This window comes from Agelaius tricolor, unplaced genomic scaffold (assembly GCF_023055355.1).
Source record: "Agelaius tricolor isolate 1412-34295 unplaced genomic scaffold, bAgeTri1.0.p SCAF_4, whole genome shotgun sequence".
Taxonomy (NCBI): domain Eukaryota; kingdom Metazoa; phylum Chordata; class Aves; order Passeriformes; family Icteridae; genus Agelaius; species Agelaius tricolor.
In genome coordinates, this window is record NW_027269264.1 from 2,414,703 (window position 1) to 2,425,000 (window position 10,298).

Sequence of the window (10,298 nt, forward strand, 5' to 3'; positions counted from 1 at the left end):
TCCAATAGAGATAGTGTGTGCCTTCTTTGCACAATGAAATTTTGTTTTCTGGTCACACTTTTCATGAATAGAAGACATTTAAGTGTCACCAGTATTACCCTGCAATTCGTTGTACTTGCAGTACCACAGGATGATGAATTCAGACATATCTGCTGGGAACCAAGCATTATCAAGAGGATTTCACAGAGGAAAACTAATTATTTAAAGGAGCAGCTGAAATGTATTTCTGTTCTGAATGTCCCCTAGAGCCTGGCTAGTAGGGACATTCAGCCCATAAATATGGACTAAACTCTATTTTCATAATTGATTTGCAGTACATCTTTAAGTGCTAAGGAGGCCAGGTGGTTCAGCAGTGACTGCAGCTTGATTCCTGTACAATAAAGAATCTGTGCATTGCTGCACTCAGGCAAGTTATACCATGGACAGTTGAGGCCGATAGGAATCCATGCAATAATTCTCACTCCATCATTTTTGAACATTAGTGACTTACAGGTCCTGATCTTAGTTCTGAATTTGCCTTCATTTTCATTGATTTTGTGGTATATCTGATGCCCACTGCAGTAAATTACTGAGATCATAAATGATGACTCATGAAGCCGAGAGTGAAGTCAATGCCATTGGGGTGAACAAAATTAATGGATGCTGGTGGATGATCTTTGTGCTTTCCTGTATCTGTTGTTTGAACCTTTTCATTGCACATTGGGCCTTAGGAAGCCTGGGGATGTGATCACAAAAATTAGCTCCAAGGCTCAGTTTTCTTGTACCTCAGTAAATGAGCAGGGGGCTGAGGAAAGGGGGTGTACAAAGGATTTCAGGAATTTTTAAAAACTTCTCTATTTCTTAGGTAACAAGGTAATGCTGATCTAGTAGCTCTAGAATTGTGATCTTTACAGCAGTAGACCAGCAGAAATTGAGGTAACATTATCTAAGGCAGTTATAAACTTTCAGTGGCATAAGGTTGATCTATATTTGGAATATCTTTCCCCTTTTCCAGGGCAGGAGGGAAGAATCATTACTGTCATATTTTTTGACAGTACTGCTGAGGCAATCTTCACGCTGCCCAAAAACCTGGCATTGTCTTTCCTTAGGAGGCTAAGTCACTCACAGCAAACAATAGTGGACCCTTTGAGAAATACTTTCCATATTGCTTAACACACAAATTGGGAGAAACACTTCACTGACTTCAACAACAGAATCTTTTTTAAGGAGGAAAACGTAGTCTAACTGGGGGTAAAGGAGCTTGCATGGACTTACAATAATAAAGGGCTCTTTGATAGAATTAAACCAGTGTTACTGGCCATCCAAAAGCTGCCTGTTACCACAGACACCACAAAACAGCATCTCTGGTTATATGATGTGCAGCAATAGAGCTTGCATTGATTTGCAGTTCAGTGACTGCAAAGTAACCATCAGTGTTTGGATGGCTGTGTGCTTCACTGACACAGACAGATACAAGTCAGTGTTTGCCACCATCAATGTGATGTGAATCTTTCATAATCCTCGTCACATCAAGAGACCCTACCAAAAATGATGCCCACTTATTTCCTGTCAATGACAGTGTCCCTGTTCTAGAGTACTCTGGGTTTTTAAGTACTGCAAAGTCAGTCATAAGGCTCTTAGATATGTCTGTACCCAACAGGGGCACCATATGAAAGTAGTTCCAAGGACAAAAATTCTGATGTTTAAACAAAGAAGCTATTTCTACTAAGCATGAACAATACCTGAAAGAAGCAGATTGGGAACTGAAATGACACCATTCCTTGTTGCTTTCAATATTTTGATGTTGCCACCATTGCAGCACTTGAATGGGAAAGTAGTTGGCCGCATAGTGACCCCTCTGATCAAATACAATGCCAGTGCAAGTCTTGGGATTTCCAACATTACAAGCCATATAGAGAAACCTTGTTACAGAAAACTTGCTGAATCTAAAAGACCTTTTAAATTCTCAAATAAAAAGCCTAAGAAATTTATGACTGTGTTGCTAGATGTGGAAGCCAAGTAAACTCACAATGTTGATCTTAGTTGTGTTTAAATTTCTCCTGCCTTCTGGCGCTTTGAGCTGTAGTGGAAAGAAATCATTTACTTCTAGTAGCTTTAAGCATTTGGAAACACAGGGGTACCATGGAAGAGCGTTAAAAACATAAATTATGTCACATAAATGGTCCCAGCACGGTGTTGGGTACCTTTCCTCTCAGGCACTGCAGATCTGCAGTGACATGTGTGGGCACATTAAAAAAAAGCCCTGGACAAAATGTGGTGCCAGCCCCTGGGTTACTGGCTTTCGACATCAGGCTGTACTCATTTAAAACTCCATTGCAAGTAAACAAATAAACACAAAGCTTGAGCTTCTAACCCTGAAGTTCCTTGCTGAAAACATGATTGTCTTTATTAGACAATTGATATTTAAAGACATTCTTTGTTTATCTTTTTATATATACATCCTTTTTGATCATGGTTAAGTCAGTAATGGAATACAAAATGTGGTCTTCATCTTCTTGGGCTTTTAATTGCTCTGCAAGTTTCACAGTCAGGTTTTCACCCTATTAGAGATCTGAAGTTGCACAGGGCTCACAGAGACCCCAGAGTGGGGCAGCTGAGCAATGAGGGCGCAATCGCCCTCTCCAAGGCAGGATATGCTGGATGAAATCTCTTGAAGCAGAATAGCAGTCATCCATCTCATCTGGAAAGGCTTTGCTTAAAATAAGCTTATTTTTCATTTCTTTATGGTGCATTTAGTTTTAAATGCAGGGTAAAGATTGTCAAAAAGTCCCAAGTACTACCGTGTGTAAGAACAGTCAGATGACCTATCATATGGAAGATTACCTTGGTTTAATGCCTGGCAAAATGCAGTTTTGTGAAGCCAGAAACAAATTAAACACTTATTTCAAAAGTAAATTTGATGAAAATTTTATATGTGACACATGCATGTTCTGGTTAAGGTTATTAAAGTTAGGCAGTAAGATTTCCTGGTAGAAATTTTCTTTCTTGTTTTTACAAGATATCAACTTTATCTCTTTATTCCCTTACCTTTGCATTTTCTTTTCACTTCTAAAAAGTCTGAATCTTTAAAGAAGAAAGAAGTAATAAAGATTAGAGAGAGGGAGAATGAGCGTGAATGCCTGCATGTGTACCTGTATACATAAAAGGAAGAGAGTGTGACATCCATGAGTTACACAGATGAGTAAGATTACTTACTGACTACTTACTGACTACTAGAGACACCTACTAAGAAAAACATGATAGGCAAAAAAGAATAAAACAATCATGGCTTAAATCAGGCCTAGATCTTCAGTTATGTGTGATTAGCTTAACCTATCTCTTAAAATTGTTACAAATTAAACGATGCATGCAATTAGGACTTTTTCCTGTTGCTTTTCTCCCTCCTTTCCTTTATTTTCTTTTTAATGCCCTCCACAAAAAAAAACCACAAGATATTTTAGCTTCAAAAGGCATGTTTCTCTTCTCTCATTGCAAATCCCTGGTTTTGTACTAGGCACAAGACCTAAACAAAAAATATATGCAAGAAAAAATGTTCTTTATTCTCTGACCAAAATTTAACATTATTCTCTCCATAGCAGATTTGTTGTTGAAGTTTTATTTTTAATGTAATGAGATCTAGTGTTTTTCTTTGTTTTAGTACAGAATAATTGCATTCTTCAGTAGCATGGACTATTATTATTAGTTTATTTAATTCTGATGATGAATCTATTAAAATACGTGATTATAGTTAGGCAGAATCACAGGTACATTTTATTTTAAATTGAAGCTGAATAATTTTTCTGAAAGTTCACTGCATGTGTGCTCTGAACAAGAATATGTTGCCCACAGAAATAGATCAGTGAGGAAAGAAAAGAGATTTGGCGAGGCTGTGTTTATTGTTCAATAAATCACAGTCACTATAAGTGACCTGCTGACTTCAAGTTCTTTAGGTCAAGGAACCCTTTGCTATTCTGCAACTTCACCTCTTTGCTGAGCCTCTTAATCAAAAGTGTAAAGCCAGAAAGAACATCAAACAATCAAGAGCTGGATGATTGGATTGGTTATTTTAAATGACTACAGCTATGGTTGTGACAGATTTGAGGATAGATTGCATCATCTCAGCCTCACTAAGTAGGTTGAATAGGTTGAACATTTTGTGAAAAACAGCTCCCCTCCCTCCAGAAAAAATTTACATGAAGCCATCACTCAGGGTACTTTGACAATTAATTTACTACACATGTAAAAACTGCAGGGATTAGGAAGAAAAATCCAGTGTAGTGACACCTCAGATTTGCTGTAATAGAAATGAAAGATAATTTTTAATGTCTTTACTATATCAACATATATTCGCTGTGCTGTTTTATTCAGGTTTATCTCCTAATTCAACCTGGTAATCTGTGCTGGTTTCTGTGATTTTACTTGTGCTGTTAATGACACAATCAAATGTGAGAGGGCTACAAACCAAGTTGAGGCACAAAGAAATTGAGGTTGATGCAGATTCCCTTTCTTTTCTGCAAGTTCTGAATTGTGTGATTTCCATGATGGCAAACATCACAACAGAAAACAAGGTAAAACCGAGACAAACATCTGGATCATTACCACGGGATTGTTTTAGATAACGAGCCAATAATATAAAGGAAGCTGTACTGCTTTTTGCTGGGGTGGAAGCAGATCTGGGAATTTTTACATCTGAAGACAATCTAGAAGCACGCTACTTACTGAGGTATCCATGGGACTGCCATGGGATTTTATGGGCAAAGAGCCCTTGTGCTTAGGCTGTTGGCAGAAAGGGAGCTAACCAGCAGCCTTATTTAACACAGGAAAATCCTAAGCTAGAAAGGTGACAGCAAACAAAGGAGAGGGAAGAGAAAAGCCACACTTGGCTTAAAATTCTTCCATAATCTACAGTATAACTTGCTAATACATATCATGTGCACAATGCATTCCCTCCATTAGGACTTAACTTGGGGTGAATTAAGGTTATATGACCATGCAAGACTGATAGAGAAAAATTATTTTTCCAGCCACGGTAAATAGTAAAGCAATGATTTTAAAATCAACAATGTTACTCAAATGCTTGCACAGAAGAACCAGCCATTAAACTCTACAGAGTGTCATGATCTATAGTACAAAAATGTTCAAAATTTTTTCCTTCATTAATTAGATCTAAGCAGGAAACATCTCTTGAAATATTTTTAGATGAAAATGAGTTCTTGAAGAGAGGAGTCTTGCACAAATCAGCCCATTTTATAGAGATATTTAAAATTATTTTCCCCTAAATTTATAGAAGATATTTCTCTCTTCTTTTTTTCCTCTCTTTTTTTTTTTTATTTTTCAAGCAAACTCTTTACTTCTTTCTTTACTCTTGCTCTTTTTCACTTCAAGCAAACTCTTTACTTCTCTAGAGAGCAAACCCTGAGAGAAAAAAATTAAAAACAGCTTGAAAAATTTTTACTGATAATGTGTGCTTGAAGGAAGATCTTTAGGAGCTCTACTATTGACACAGAGCAAAGCAAAACTAGGAAGATGGAGGGCTGACACAATATGGTTCTAAACTTCCTTCAGGGCTTAAATGCCCGAGATCTGTTTACCTCCCAAAAAAGATGAGTGCAAACATTGTCCTATCTTTAGCTTTTAAATAAAAACAAGCTCAACTGATTTTAATAGTCAGATACTGTTTTCAGCTGTGTCTGCCTATGGTCATGGAACATATATCTTTGTCACATAAGCTGTTCCAAAAACTGAGATGGGAGTTACATGGTGTTGTTATCACAGACTGATCAGACACTACTGGAGAACCTCTTTTGCAGAAAGAAGTGATGCAATTACTATTACAGCAATACCTTATCCCCATTCTTGAGGATTTTATGTGTAAGTAGAAGAAACTGGCTTTATATATTTTAAAGAAAAAAAAAGGGAAAATTAAGAGAGACCCAAAGAAACACAAAGAAACAGGCATTACAAATATGGTTCCGTGTTTGCATTTGTGCTCTTTTTTTGCTTAATAGAAAATATTTTTCTCATGAAAATTTTTATTTACTGTATATAATTACTTTTATGCCATGGGAAATACAGAAAACAATTGTCCTGTTATAAGGCTAATAAAAAAGAAAAAAAGCTAAATAGCTTCCAGAAGAATTATTTGATCTCTGTAGTGTGTGCTTTAGGCTAAAATGTTCTTGGCTTCCTAAAAAAAAAATAAATTCCAGGTTGAAAACTCTGCATGACTATTATAGTTTGACTCATTCTATTGAGGCTAAGATTATAAAAAAAATGTATTTCTGTGACTTGTTGTGCCAATATAAACAAATACAAGTTCCTCCCCTGGTCATTTGCAAACTTATTTGGAGAAACTCTAGAGATGAGAAGAATGATTGAATACAGTAATGTCAGAGGGGAAAAGAAAAATAGAAGTATAATAGATGAAATTTATAACAGGCAAGATGGGAGGGGGGAGAAGACTAAAGACTGGAAAAAGTTTAAATCCATGGAGAAATATTGGTATCATTCATCTGCTGTGGTTGGTGGAGAAGACAACAATGGGGAGAAAGGTAGTGATATAACTACAGCTCAAATGGATGGCCCAGGATTCACTAGTACTCTTTTCCAAGAGAGTGGATGTCTATAAAGTTATGTTATCTCTAATAATTTTTTTTTTTTTTTTTTTAATTAAGGTTTGTCAATACTTGTTCTAAGATGAGACACACTGAGTGGGAAGATTCTGATTCCTTTTGTGACAGACTGTATGCTCCTCCCTTCCTATGTCCTTGGACCAGTTCCAACCCTGTTTGGTTATCCAGGTCTTCTACACCATTAGTTTTCTGATGTCCTTACTTACATGAATATGAAATCACCTGTGGCTATGTTCAGATATCTGTGGTTCTTATTTTACACCTATATAAGTGATTCAGATTCGGAGCAAAGCAGCTGCAAAGGAGCAAAGGTTGTCCCTTGACTAGCTGGTCCCTTGACTAGCTGATTGTCCTCAGGGTCGCCACCAGGAAATACTGAGAAGAAAAATAAGTCCCCCATCTGATGCACTGGCTTTTGGCACATCTAGTTTTTAGGGACCTAATTATTGCTGTACAATTGTTGGCATCTATTTTCACCAGGCATCCGGGTGTATTAAGCACCCTGCATTATATTAGTTAGTCCAAAAGGCTGTCAGATCCCCTGCAACCATGGAACATGAGGCTGGCCAAGTCTCTCTCAAAATGTCTTGTTGACTGATTTTAGCAAGTATGAAAAGAAGTAAGTCTGAGACAGGGAAACTGACACTCAGTACACGGAGGTCAGAGTGCAGCTTCAACATCTGTGTGTCATCAGTTCAAGTGTAGCTTGGGTTTGTGGTGTTAAGTCATTGGACTTGTTTTAACTGGCAGATGCTTTTTTCATGCCAAGGAGGCTGCCTAAGCAGTGTATGCAGTGACTTGATTACTGCTGGTGTCTTGTTGACTTGTTTGAGAGCAAGTGTCCACTTTATTTGGATAAAAAACCAACAAAAACAAAACATTAAAACTGATGCTATCTAGCTTTCCTGGTCTTTTGTACTTTAATATCAGATTGATTCTTCCCCAGATCTCAGTGAACACATTCAGAGGCAAATTAGGCAAGCAGCACACTGCTGGTCCTCAGTGCCACTAAAAAAGTTCAGTAAATGAGTTAGAAGAAAAATATTAGCAGACCTGAGTCTCACCCCTTCTAAATCATGCACCCAAAGAGTTTCAAGGTGGTGGACCCCAGGACTTTTCTATATCATAGACTGGGCCACCAGCCAAAGGACTCCTCCACCCGCCACCCCCATTAGACATTTGTGTCTCATTAGCTCATGACAGATTATGCGGGTTTGGTGATATAATTTCATATATTGTATGACTCAATGCAATTCTTGTTAGAAGGAACTTTCCTCGGATGTATAGAAACTTGCCTTAAATGATTGACTGTCCCTGCTACTTGCAAATCAGCAGGCAGTCTGCTGGCAGATTTACCTGAGTATTTTCTCAAATACAGTAGTTTTTGCACAATGATTCTACCATGGTGGTTCTTGTGCTTACGTAAAAGGTCATACAACATGAAAAATGACAGAAACTGACATATTTTTTGCATACTCAAGTGATACTTTTTCAAGTGGAACAAGGGGTAACTTAGCAAACTAATCACTGCTCTTTGACACACACAATGGCAGTGAAATAATCCTGAAAAAGGCACTGAAGGTCCTTTGCAGTGGAGCATGGTTACTGCTTTTAGCTATGGTTTTAGAGTGACTTCTGATGAACGAGCTCCGAGTCCTCATCAACTGGAATTTTGAAATTCTGTCTTAGTCCACTAGATGGTGATCCTTTTAATCAGGATTCAGGTAAAAGAAAATTACTCAGCCACAAAAAAGCCCCACACTAGAGTAGGCAAAATAGAAAAACCTAGTTATTGTATGTCATGATTTACATCATAATCTATAGAAAAGTATTCCAAAATACATTTGAGAAATTGCTTGAGCATAACTGTGGCATTTTCTCAGCAATACATCCACAGGAGTTGTAAGACTCAGTGACCAAGAGACCTAAACTCGATCTCACTCTCTTCTGACTGCAACAGTTTGCAACTTCCAAGCTGCCAACACTTTTTGGAAACTGATAATGACAACCTCAGCAAGGGATGCTGATTATTTGAGGCTACCTTCAATGCACAATCACTCTAGCACATTTAATTTTCTGCAGAGCACAGACAAAATTCCATAAGTAATATTAACATAAAACAAAGGCTTAGGGTACAGTAATAGAAATGTTTTATTAATCAAATATATTTACATTTCTTCATCTTCTTTTTAAATGTGTGCCTGTTATTTTCATTTAAACACAATGTAATCTTTACATTTGATATCACAAGAATACAGCTACATGCATGACTTAATTGGTCCTTTACAGTAAAAAAAGAGGCAATTTAATGAAGTTTAAAAAATGCAAGCAAACTGTTGATCTTTCTAATTACAGTGTCATTATTATTTTTATTACAACACAGGACCCCTTCAGCATACTCTACATCTATAGGGTGGATTTATGGGCTTTTCAGATTGACTTGATGATGTCGAAACTTCCAAAATCTAGGAAGAAAAAAAAAATTTCATGGAGTCCCAGATTATATTTTCTAGAATCTTATCCACAGGAAGGACTTGCAAGGAACAGAATAGCATTCTAATTGTAATTTCTAAAAAATGAGAGCAACTTAATTACTCTTAAAAGCAATGAGGACTTAATATTGGACATTCACTTATTTGTTTGAAATCACACCGTTTTTTCAGCTATAAGACAGCATCACATAATGCAATGACACAATACAAAAAATAAATTTTAATTTAAAGGAGAGATGATGTTACCAAAAGTAAAAGGTATACACATAATTTCTTGTAAGTTTCTAGTATGTAATGTGCTGTAATTATTATATTATTCCCAATTCAAGTTTCTTTCATGGGAAGAAAATCAAATTGTATTTAAAATTATCATCTTTAGGGGCTATAAGTTGGTTTATAAAGGACCCAAAGTCTTTCTGAAAGGTATAACTCTATGAACATATAAAATTTAATTCTACACTGAAAAAGAATCAGAACTAGGCACAATTTTTAAATATGATTTCCAACATGTTCAGGGTTGGAAAAAAAAAATTAAAAACCAAAAGCTTGTATTTTTTTACCAGACTACAAAACAGAGATGCCAAGTGCTTCAGAAATTCTGAAATGGCAGGCACATAATCACTACATTTAAAGATAATTGAATTACACTTACTGCTTCAGATTACTGTGTGCAAACACATATTGTATGCATAATAGACCTAAATGTACAGTTCTGCTGATACATGAATTGAAACTCACTCAGTATTTGGGAAGTCCAGACAGGAACTGAATTCTGTTTAGTCCAAACCTAGAACGTATTTTGTGTTCACATTGGTTTTACATTTGCCATACTGTAATAGAATGCCAAACATGGTATTCAAGAAAATGCCATTATGGAACCATGGGTTTTCACTGTATTGCTTTCGTATGCTGCGAAATGTGTTGTTGTGAAAATACAATGTATAAAATAATACGATAATTGAAGTTGTCTTTAGGCATATGGAACAACATAGTGATTTACACTAGAAAGAATTATCTGGAAGGAAAGTAAAATAAGTTCTGCAGACATACTACTCTAGTGCATTTTTTTAAAAATCCAATACAATCTTGAAACAATTGACCTTTACTTCACACCCATTCAGAAGAATATTTAGACATGTTTAAATGAAAACATACAAGTAAGCCTACCTGCAGTCAGCAGGGAACTTGCAATTTC

At 36.5% G+C, this 10,298-nt stretch overlaps 1 protein-coding gene across 1 annotated transcript in view; it reads right to left on the minus strand.

The window, feature by feature from the left end:
- Positions 1-8,768: 8,768 nt before the first annotated feature.
- The window catches only part of PRDM6 (PR/SET domain 6), a 79,996-nt gene continuing 78,466 nt past the window's right edge, over positions 8,769-10,298 (minus strand). Inside the window, exon 8 of the mRNA XM_071424363.1 lies at positions 8,769-10,298. This exon is cut by the window's right edge and continues 2,713 nt beyond it. The gene's annotated coding sequence lies outside the window, so the exon portion shown is untranslated.